This window comes from Lontra canadensis, unplaced genomic scaffold (assembly GCF_010015895.1).
Source record: "Lontra canadensis isolate GAN:19392208 unplaced genomic scaffold, GSC_riverotter_1.0 scaffold29, whole genome shotgun sequence".
Taxonomy (NCBI): Eukaryota; Metazoa; Chordata; class Mammalia; order Carnivora; family Mustelidae; genus Lontra; species Lontra canadensis.
This window is the reverse complement of record NW_022631023.1, coordinates 14305234-14317949: the sequence shown is the minus strand read 5'-3', so window position 1 is coordinate 14317949 and position 12716 is coordinate 14305234.

Here is a 12716-nt window from a genome sequence, read left to right as displayed (position 1 = left end):
CAGAATAAAATTGCCATTGCTCCTTTTAAATGAATATGATTTTTCTTGTCAGAGACCTCAGATGTGCACTTTTCCTTTGCTATCTCAGGGCGTCTTTTCCTAATGAGGACATCAGCCTGGGTCTGTCAGGCTCCAGTTTCTGTCTCTAGCCCCCATAGGCTTTCCGTGACTTTCTGTGTAATTTTCAAATGAACAATTTCTAAAGGAGCCAACAAGTCTGCATAGCCCTTGCACACTCATTTTCCAGAAACCTGCCTTTGGTCTCTTAGGAGGAAAAAACAGCTCCTTTCAGTGAAGCCCCCCACCACCCCATAGGCTGGAGAGCAAGGGATTGTTATGTAACAAGATTATAAATCTCACCTAAGGGATATACAAACAGTGCATAAAGCCTTTCTTTGCCTCTCCTCTTTCTGTGTGTCTTTTTTTTAAATATACTTTTAGTTACTAAAGTCTCATTTTCAAATATTTATGCAAAAAAACTGCAAGAAAAGACTTAGTTTAATTACAATGCATTCTTGTTAATAGCTTGTAAAGGGCCACTGGCTCCTCTGGGCTTTTCTTTAGTGTTGATTAATTATGGATGCGCTAGATGGATTCGGTTAACCAATGGGAATATTTTTGATAAAAGCTCTTAATCTTAAAATACCTCACTTCTGAACTTCCCTTAAGTGGTAAAGGGCTCTTGCTCTTTTATGAGGCCATAATCCTGTACCGTGTGGATAAACTATAAAAACAGCAACGATGAATGTTAGACTCTCCTGCTTCTCTCCCTTCCCCCCTCCCTGCCCCAGAATCTTAATTTCTTAAGAGATTAAACCACTGAAATCATTCCAGCCAAATGCACACACCTTCTTCAGTATAACCTCTACCTTGAATCCTGACTTGCTTTTTTCCTTCCGGAGAAGCCCGGTCTGAGCGACCTCCATTTTTCTCCATGGAGTGACCACCCACCCAGAAATACTCATAGAATATTTTCTCCACTTGGCCTGAGTCACTCTTCCAGTATTAAGAAATCTCTTCCTCATCGTAAGAGCAACTTTTACTGACTAACTTTTTCTGAGCTCTTACTTGTGCCAGGGAGAAAAGTTGAGTCGGATCTCAGAGGATGTGACTCTTCAAAGGCCTTGCTTTAGGGGGAGATTTGAAAACTCTGTTTCCAAAGAAACCTCTCCCTCATGGCTGCCTTATACCTGCCACACAGTCCTTTCAGTGTCTTTGGAAAAAGCTCTTTCTTGTGATTTTTGCTATATTGCCAGATGAACAAGTTTTGCTGTCTGCCGTTCTTCAAGCGGTGTTGGGGGTGGTGGGACATCAGCTCTTCAGACTTTCTCTATTAATTCCCTCCACACCCCTTGGTCCAGACCTTCCCTGGGCATTGCCAGGATGGCTGGCTGGTTGCCTTCTTTATTACAGCTCTTTCTCAAGCATGCTAGGCTACAACTCTCTACAACTGACTTTGCCAATATTATCTCATCCATTTCCTTTCAACCAGAATTTTGTTTAACTTTCTTCCTCTCCCAATGCCTCCATCAGCCACCCAGCCAACACATACTTTTTGCCACTGTGCATTTATACCTTTTTATGCTGTTCTCTGAAATTTTAAAAGGATCCCAAGAAAGAGGGGATAGGGGTGTCCAATGTAATGAATAAATATAAAATATACAGGACACCCAGTTGCATTTTAATTTCAGATAAACATTAACAAAAATTATTTAACATAAGTAGGTCCCATGAGGTATCAGGGATATACTTATATTGGAAAAGTTTTTGTTTTTCTGCAATTAAAAGGCAACTTGTGTGTAAGAAGATTCAAATGGAGTAAGTGTGGCTGAGAGAGTCATTTTAAAATGGATTCAGGGGGCCAGAAAGCAAATGGGTCTTAGGCATGTCTTCTTTCTCAAATTCCTGGCATTTTTGCTGAACTCAGATGAAAGCCAAGGCATTTGCCACATGTTAGAACTGACAGAAATGGACCCTCTGCTTAGCACTAGCTCCAGAAACCAATTGTGTATAGACCAGTGTAACTATTGACATAACAGCACCAATCACATTTCATTCAAAACAACTTACGGAAATTTCTCCTGTCCTATTATAAATATATTATAAATAAACTTAACCCCCCCCCCCGCCACACACACACCAAAAAAAAAGAAAACCCATCTCTCCAGAACACACTTTGGATTTCCTTCAACTCTGGGTCTCCTGGATTGCAATCACTAAGATTCCAAAGAAACACATACATTTTGTCCTGCAACTTGAAGTTTTGTCTTTCACGGGTCGACACTGAACATCTTACAGTTTATCGGGCCACCATAAGAGGAGTGTCACACTTACTTGCATCTTTAGGTTGCTATCTTTTAAGTAGAAACTTCTCCTAGGTTTATGGTGTTTCCTTTCCTTTCTCTGGCAATCCTGACTAGCAAGACTATACATATGTGAGTGGGCTTAAGGTGATTTTCAACTTCATAATTTTTTCATTTCAGTGGTAGCTTTTTAGCTAGATTCTTATCACCTTATTCAAATACAATAGAGCATTTGGTTTCTTAAGGAATCTCCATACTGTTTTCCATGGACAGGACTGGAAGAGATTATGCTGAGTGAAATAAGTCAAGCAGAGAGAGTTAATTATCATATGGTTTCACTTACTTGTGGAGCATAAGGAATAACACGGAGAACATTGGGTGAAAGAGAGGAGAAGGGAGTTGGGGGAAATCGGAGGGGGAGATGAACCATGAGAGACTGTGGACTCTGAGAAACAGACTGAGGGTTTGGGAAGGGAGAGGGGAGGGGGGTAGGGAGGGGCTCGTGGTAGGTATTAAGGGGGACATGTATTACGTGGTTCATAAACAATGTATCTTGGAATACTGAAAAAAATAAAATAAAATTTAAAAAACATGTAGCATTTGGTTATCCTGAATGGCCTTTCTTCAGCCTATTCCTGAGATGGTAACCACCTCAAGGTTAAAATTCACGAGCTTATTGAATGATGTTTATTAATGTTTATACAGAATGCTTTTTGAAGTTCAAGCTCAGGAAAAACAATACTTTCATACATAGTTAAGGAGTTGTGCCAGAAGGGCAGAACAGGGTTTTGCCTTTTTCACTTATTTTAACTACTCTGGATCACTTTCATTTAGCCCATGCATGCATGCTCCTTTACTAGTATAAGTAGAAAAAGAGCACAGTTTATAGAGTTATCTATGCACATGGTATGGTTTTATGGTCATGAAATAGAGTGGACTTAATTGACAACTAGCCAGGCTATTCAATTACTGTCATAAAAAAATAAAAAGCAATCAAGTATTTTAGAAATTTTCAGTAGATGCTCCACATCATTTATCCAATTTATATACCTAACTGCTTTGAGCAACTAATTACTGCTTTCATTTCTTTTTGAATTAATTGTGCAAACCTTTTAATTAGGAGGGACACCTTAAAGTTACATTGTTTAATTTTAACAGGTTCTGGTTGTTAATAAGTTGTGTGTGTGTGTGTGTGCATGCACATGTGTGCCTGTGTTTGTGTGTGTGTGTGTAATAATCTAAAATGATTGTTTGGTTACATTCACTTTATAATTTTTCTCGAGTCAAGTTATTGCCACAGGCACTATGGTGCTGAACGGGGGCGGGGGGGGTGGTCTTGATTGGTCACTGTTTTTTGTTTGTTTGTTTTTGTTTTTGAAAGGAGAAACAGAATTAATTGTAGGTGACATCTCACACCTTATGCACAAGTCCTTCCTGGGATCTCTCCTTGTGGAAGCAGGTAAATTCTGTCTAAGCGTCTGTCTGTTTCATGTTCTTCATTGCTCAGAAGATTTTTGTATGGGATAGCTGAATCCCAGGTTCTCATAGGAGAATAGGCCTAAAACTTGTCATTAGTATTTTTTAAGTAGATTCCAAGCCTAGTGTGGAGCCCAATGCAGGGCTTGAACTCATGGCCCTGAGATCAAGACCTGAACTGAAATCAAGAGTCTCGAAGTTAACAGACTGAGCCACCCAGGCACTCCCAACTTGTCATTATCTAATACTTTGCCAAAGCTCCGGCAAGAAAAAGCACAGATACCACATGGATTTGCCATCCATCTTCTCCTTTATGCTCCAAACTCAATCTACAAATACAATTGGCATCCTCATCCCATCAAAAAAGAAATTTACTTTTTAAAAAATTTCTCATGCAAATAACTCCCAAAGAAATAGACTTATGGAAATCATGGTTGTATTTACTGCCAGGATTTTGTTGAGGATATTGTGCACTCCAGTACCACTGTCCTTTTTTTGCAAAGACCCAGAGATTTCTTTTGAATTCTAATACTAAGTTAAACTATGTTTGTCCTTGGAAATCTATTTCTTCCTATTTTTTGAAGACTATGACTCTTATGACATGTTTATGTCTCTTTGTGTTTGCTGCCACGGCTGGCGTGACAAATCGACCAGGAAAACGTGAGGGTAAGAGGATGGTGAAAAGAAATTAAGAGACAAAGAGATGGGGGCAGGAGGGACAGGCAGAGGATGTCCAACAGTGCCGATTTTATTCCACATCTTACAAGCCTTTATAAGGCAGACCACAATAGGAGGAGTAATACATCAGTACCTAGTCAGATGACCGCAAGTTCCTATAACAAGTTTACATTAACTACAAGCAAACCTCGTGATGCCAGATAGTCTCTGCTAAATCATTAGCAAGACAATCAACCAGGGAGTGGGTTATGGGAGGTATAGGAACAACAAGGACAACTAAGAATTCATGACCCTGGCAACATTGTTCCCTTCTGTAGGGGGAGTGTGTGGGAAGTCACGGAGGCGAGCGCACGACACATAGCACAGACCCTTTCTCAGTGTTACTCAACTTTCCTGTCCTTAACCCCTTATCAAGGTGTCCGGACTTTAAAGGAGACACAAGTCAGGGCCTGGTTTGATCCTCGACTCCAACCGTGCCATGGCCTCCAACAGTTTACTGGAAAACTAAGAGCAAAATCTGAAAATTTTGAGCAAAATTTACCTCAGAATTAAAAATATTTTCAGCTTCAAGTTGAGTACCCCAGAAATACTTTTTTTTTTTTTTTTACTAATCTCATCCCAGATTCCATCTTATGTTCATTTTCTCTTTCTTCCGATTTCCTCACCTGTTTTTCCTTAAACATTGTAGTTTTTAGAATAGTTTTATGTTCACAACAAAATTAAAAGTAAGGAACAGAGATTTTGCATATATCCCTTGACCAACACAGGCATATCCTCCCCTCTTATCAACATCCCCCATAAGTGTACATTTGTTACAATTGATGAACCTTCATTATGGTTCATTCCTGGTGTTGTACATTCGATGGGTTTAGACAAATATATAATGGCATGTATCCATCATTACAGTATGATATGGAGTCATTTTACTGCTCTAAAATTTCTCTACGGTCCATCTATTCATCCCTCCCCAACCACTGACTTTTTACCACTCCCTGGTTTTGCCTTTTCCAGAATGTCATAGAGTGGGAATCACGCAATAGGTAGCCATTTCTGATTGGTTTCTTTCACTTAGTAGCATGTGTTGAAGTTTACCCTGTGTCTTTACGTGGCTTGATAGTTCATTTCTTTTTAATCACTGAATAACATTTCATTGTCTGTATGGACCAAAGTTTATTCACTCATTCACCTACTGAAGGACATCTTGTTTGCTTGTGAGTTTTGACAGTGTGACTGAAGCTGCTATGAGCACTGTAAGTAAGCTTTTGTGTGGACATAAGTTTTCAACTTCTTTGGGTAAATATCAGAGAATGTGTTTGCTGGATGGAATGATAAGATTATATTTAGTTTTGTAAGGAATCACCAAACTGTCTTCCAAAGTGGCTGGATCCCATTTCCACCACCCATGAACCGGAATTCCTGCTCCACATCCTCAAGGTATTTGTGTTCATTCTCAAATATTTTTAATGTGTTTCATTTTTAAAAATTTATTTTTTATAGATTTTATTTTTTTAAGTATTCTCTCCTACATAGGGCTCAAATTTACATCCTGAGATGAAGTGTCACAGGCTCTACTGACAGAACCAGCCAGGTACCCCATCTTTCATTTTTTTTAGACATTGAGATATATACATAAGACATTACAATAAAAAGAAGACATTAAAAGTATAGGCATTTAAAAGAAATTAGATCCAGTAAAATAAGAATTTTAAATTTGAAAATATCAATAGCAAAAAAACTTTCAACATGTTTGTTGTATATCTCCCTTTACATATGTACATGCTTAAATCATACCTGTTTTATGCATATTTATCCTGTATATATTTTTGTAAATTCTTTAATTTAAAAATAAGTTACATTTCCTAAATATGACTACATAGCGTTGTATTTAATGAATATGTTCTAATTTATTTCAGTATTCATTTATACTGTTGGACATTTGGATAGTTTCCAGATTTTTGTTGTTAAAAATAACTGTGTCAAATTCTCTTTCTAACAAGGCTTTGTCCACTTTATCCATAAATATGCCCTTATCTCGATGGTCTTAATTGTGATTGTGCATCAAAATTATTCTGTCTAATAAACTCTTTTCATCTTTTGAGACAAATTTCATCTATTCTAGAGAGAATTTCTTGGAAGCCTAGGCCCCTAACCTAAAGAGAATTATGTTTTCCAATATGTTCCCATAGACTTTTTATATATCCTTGAGACATGCTAAATTGTTTTTTAATATATCTTTTTCAATAACCATGTATTTTACTTAAAAAAATTAGATTTAACCTGTAATGTGCATTGAAACATTATCTTTGTGGAGTTAAGAAATACAGTCTAAATTTTGCCTCCTCTAAGCATGTAGGAAACCCCAAGAGAACATCACTGTCCACATGAAAATGAACCAAGTCTGGATAATCTACTAAGCCATAACTGAGTTTTTGTTTGTTTTGTTTTGAGCTTATCAGAGAGATAATGTCTCATGGCAATGAAATATACTAAACTCCAAAGGGCAACAAACCATTCCATGGAGTTATTGTCACATGATCTGCTTTACCTCAAAAGCTTGAGAGGAAGAGGTTGTCATTATAGAATCTAATGAGAAAAAAATCAGCTAAAATTTTAATAAATTCCTAAGAGCCAACTGTAGGTTAGTGTTTACTTTTAGAATATTTAGACATCCCAGGCACAAGAGAAGTTTGTATCCACTTTCAAGTTCTATTAAAGGGCTTCCACCAGGTACTCAGAATTGGAACAAGGAGTTCCATCAATGGCACATGCCTGCAAGAAGTGATTAGTGGCCACTGGAGGCAGGTATGGAAACAACTCACTTCTTCAGATCCTTCTCTCAAGGATAGGGCATCAAACACTTTCCAAAACTCAGACAAAAGATTCATTGCTTCCGTGCAAAGGCTAGAATTAAAAACCTCTAGAAGACAGGAAACTCACAGAACCTGGACCGTATAGGTATATAAACAGAGTTCTGCTCCCTCTGGAGAGTGATGGGGAAGTCTCTCTTGTCCAAAGCCTACCATAGAATTAAGGAAGAGTTTGACTGGCTTGGGGAGGAGAGGTAGAAATGAGAAAAACCTATACCTAAGGCCCAGGTACAGAAAATAGATCAGAAAAATCAAGAATTTCCATGTTTCCATTCCAAGGCTAGTATCAGATAGCAAGTAATAGGGGCAAAATCTTGCATAGTCCCTGTGTGGTGCATTCAGGGACTGCTCCAACTGAAGGAGAATAGAAACACCAAGAAAAGCCCTCTGGCATAGCCAATGGTAACAATATCTCACATGATAAAAGGACTATGAAGTATGTGGTGTACTGAAGACAAAAGCAGCAATGACAATGCATAAATCCTGCTCAACCTCTGAACAGACTGACTCACACTTCCCTCCCCATCTTCACCTACACATACAACAGCCTGCCCAAAAGAACACCGTCCTTCAAGTATAAATACTATTTCCTTCAGTGTCCACTGATACTCTACACACAATACATGGCACTCAATAAAATATTAGGACACACAAAAGCAAGATAAAAATCAGACTCAGAGATGATGGAACTATCAGTCAGGAACTTTATAATTGAGATCTTACAGAATCTAGTAGAAAGGGTGGATCAACACTTGGAAAATTTTATAGTAGAGATGAGAGTAACAGGAAAATTCTAGAAACAAATTACAGAGTATCTAAGGTGAAGAATTTCTTTGATTGGCTCTTCAGCTGACTGGAACTGTTAAGTCAATAAGTGAATCTGAAGAACAGGTCAACAGAAATTAATTACTCTAAAACACAGAGAGGAAAAAAAAAAAACCCACCAAAACAACAAGAAGAAGGGGTGCTTGGGTGTTTCAGTCAGTTAAATATCTAACTCTGAATTTCCACTAAGGTCATGATCAGGGTCCTAAGATCAAACCCTGCATCAGGCTCCTCACTTAGTGGGGAGTGGACTTGGGATTCTCTCTCTCCTTCTCTCTCTGCCTCTCTCCCTGCTTGCAATCACCCTTTCTCTCAAAGAAAACACACACAACCACACACACACACACACACACACACACACACGTGTGCACAACAAAAAACAATACAAGGCAGAACAAAGCATCCAAAAACTATGAGGCAATATCAAATGGCATTATGTATGCAAATCTGGAGTCCCAGAATGAGAAGACAGAGAGAATAGGACCAAAAGAGTGCAGACATAATGGACAAGTGTTTTCCCAAATTAAAAAACAAACAAACAAACAAACAAAAAAAACTACACAGATCTATGACTTGTAAAGAAACCTTAGCAGGATAAAATATTAAGGAAATCAGACTTGGGTATATTATACCTAAGCTGCTGAAACCCAGAGATAAAAAGGAAATCTTGCAGGCCTCAGGGGAAAAGACACATTACATATGGAAAAACAAAGATATGAATTTATTCAGACTTCTTTTTAGAAACCCTGTGAGTTAATTTCCTAGGTCTACTTCAATTACCACCAACCAGGCGGCTTAAAACGTGTATTCTTTTGCAGTTCTGGAGGTTAGAAGTCTGAAATCAAGCTGACAGCCAGGAGGGTCTCTGACCTTGGAAAGCTGTACAGAAGAATGCTTCTTCTGGCTTCTGGTGGTTGCTGTAATCTTTGGCATTCCTTGGCTTGTGGCTCCATGTCTTCAATTTCTGCAGCTGTATTCATGTGACCATCTTCTTCCTGAATGCTCAATGTGTGGGACTTATTATATGTAATCTTAATGTCCTCAGAAGATGTTGATGTACATAAAGGTTTAAGGACTACTGTGTTAGACTGTGGCCCCATAAGGAGGAAAGGACCTAATGTGGTATTCCTGAAGTCTGGCATTATACTTACTAGTTATTTATGAGTGAATCAATGAAAGAAGGAAAGACTTTTAGAAAAAATTTCACCCACTGTCATTTTAAATACAAATAATCGAAACCAATGTGTCCCAGCTTTTAGAATACTTATATTCTGGTTTTGTTTTGTTATTATTTCATTGAGTCATATTCTGAGCTCTAAATTTTCAGTTCTGGTGAATACCCTATCCGTTTTAATGTGCTGTTTGAAAAGCAGTGTGTGTGTATGTGTGTGTGTGTGTGTGTGTGTGTATGTGTGTATAGCTATCAGTTGCATTTATGTTAAAGCTGAACTGTAGATACATAAAGAATGTATTGGTGAATTAATCCCTATCTCTGGGCTTATGAGCAGCTAGTGCAATATGTGAAAAATGACCAAAATGAAGATGTTTTCTTTTCTAGGGGCCTTGTAGCTGTGTGCAATATCATGGCCCAAGGTGAGGGTGTCTTCATTTTAATGCCTTCTTTTGTCCCAGAGGCAATTTTTGCTTTAGATACCCCAACTGACATTGGAATAGATTCAGTGATGTTTTATTCATGAAAGTAAATCTTGTGAATATAGCTCCCAATACACCAGAGAGACAAAAATATCACTACGATTGCACCTAAACTAATCTGTAGTTGTGTAACAAATTGACACATAAATTAAATTTTCACTGCTAATGTCTGCTTAACTCCATAATCATACTCCAGTTTGGAAATCTGCTAGAGTAATTAGTTTAGCTCAGATTTGCTTGTCAAAGATCACTGGAAATAAGAAGACATCAGGACTTCAAGTCTTAAACAATATCCATCACACCTAGGGAAGCTTTTAAGGCTAAACCAACAACCTTGTGTCGATCCTTTTTTTTTTTTTTTTTTTAACATTTTAATAAGATTTAATGAATGGCCAGTTACTTGATTTGTTTTCTTGAGACTTGAATTATCCCACTGTGGACGTGTGTCTATCACCTCACATTTTTTACATTCTTTATTGAAAAGTCATCATTAGGCTGGAAAACTTTCTGTTTTTCATGATTGATCTTTTAGGTGGTAGGGGAGTCCTTGCTGAAACAGCGATTGGAAAAATCACACCTTTTCATCTTTGGTTTCATCTTCTGAAAAAAAGAAGAATTGAGCTATTTTACCAGCTGTTGTGAACTGTTCAAATTTCCTCTGGGGAGAAGAACCAGTTGCTTTCAAAGCTCTAAGGAGTATTCAAAATGCTCCTGGGCTCAAGAAAATAAATAAAAGGCAATGCAGACTTTTCAAAGACTGCCCTGGGTGCCTACAATAAAGTTTTAGCCACTGTGAGAATAATTGAAAGAAAAGCCTGTGGAAAATGTAGCCAAAATCAGGAAGACTATCTGTTTGTTTACCTTAAGTGTAGTGATACTGTTCATGGTCCTGATGAGGTAAAAGAAGACATGCGTGATCTCTTTCCAGAATTTCTGAACTTTCAAGTTAAAAATAGGATTTACTAATTCATGCACTAGTCTCTAATTAATGGACTCTATCTTAGAGTTGCTCTTTACTTTGTTTACAGGTTCTTATTTTGACAAGTTCCTACCTTGTCTTCTGAATTTTGCACTTGTCATTCCAAATCTATCCTGCCTGATCACATAAAAAATTAAAAAGTTAAAAAAAAAAGGTTATGGTAGACATTGTTTTCATGACAACATTCTGTGCTACACAGCCCTCAGGATGGCCTCCAATTATCCCCTTCTTCCTGGAGTCACACCCTTTTGTAGAGTTTTCTTATACTGACTTGGGTTTGCTCTGTGTGATCAGTAGTATATAACAAAAATGATGGTATGTCACCTATCAGATTAGACTTTAAAAGATTATTGTTTCCCTTTTGTGTGAGATCTCTTGGTAGCTCTGTCACTTTCTGTCTCTGTCTCTCTGTCTCTGTCCCTTCTGTCTCTGTCTTTCTTTGCTTCCTCTAGGGGAAACCAGGTACCATGTGGTGATGACACTCGGGCTGTTTACAGAGAGACCATGTATCAAGTTATTGAGATTTCCAATCACCATGAAAATAAAGGAGCCATTACTGGAAAATAAAGGTAACCTGTTGATAATATGGTTTATGTGAGAAAAAGGAAAGAAACTCCAATCATCACACCCATATTAAAAAATAAATAAATAAAAACAAAAAAAACCCTAGCCATGGAGCAAAGAATGGGAGAATGAATGTATCTTTCCAGATTAGGGATTAATAATAAAATGATTATAGTAAATATGCATTCATTTATGCTACTGTTTTAATTCAATAGCTTAAATCAGCAACAGACTACTAGTTCCTTTCGTACCAAATAGGATTTACAAAAGTTAAAATATTTATTGGCATGTTAAGTCTATTCAATAATATTAACATATCTAAAGAAAAAAAGATAGGAACAAAGGATTCTCATTCACATAGTTACTTTGATATAAGGACAGAAATACTGAACTCAGTAAGGGAGCATTTACCCTTATTCAGGGCAGAAGAAATCTTAATTTATGCACTTTGAGTATTGTCATTGTCAAGATTTTCCTTCTCCTGAAGACTCTGACTCTGTAGCTCTTAAACTTTATCATGATTATTTTAGTTGAAGACCTTTGGTTAATTTATCTAATTTCTTTTGCTTTTATTATATTTTAAAAAACAGACTTTCAGTTTGACTTTTATTTGACTTGCTTCCTAACCTATTTATCAAGGCAGATTATGGCTAAATAGATGACAAAGACTGTTTCACTGTGTCGTAAGAATTATCCAACACTCTGACTTTCTAATGCCAGTTCCAGTGTGTGCTGGTGTATTATTGAGTGTTGGTTTCCTTGGTTCTCATAACATAAGGAATCCAAATCCTGCAACTTTTCAAAATACCTTACCTAATTTTATTTCTCAACAAATTCAGCACTGGTTTTCTCAGTAACACATATATGGCAAACGTCCACCATAAAATGTCTTTTATGGTGATGATCATAGTACCTTCCAATAGATAATTATCCACGTGCACATTTTATCTCTCCTACAGTTTTGTAAAGTGCTCGAGGACAGAGATTAATGTCTTCTACATCATTTTTGTGCCTCATGAACCCAGTAGAGTGTCTGGCACATAGCATGTTGCATACTGAATGTGTATGAGTTAAACAAAATTGATCAATTTCTCAGTGTTCAGCATCTAGTACTTAACGAGATGTCCTACACTTGAGCATAAATGAACAGTCACAGCTTAACTACTGAAAGCAAACTTCAGGGAAATTTCTCTTCTGCATACTCTAAAGTGTCTTCTTCCTCTCTTCCTTGGGTGCTATCCTGTTAAAATGAAACATTTTTCCCTTTGGGCCCATGGACCAGAAAAGCAGCATACTTAATTATAAGACAGTGATGCCTGCCCTTGAAACTTCTTGGCCCTGAAGGTTTCTCATTTCTCTGCAGAAAAACAT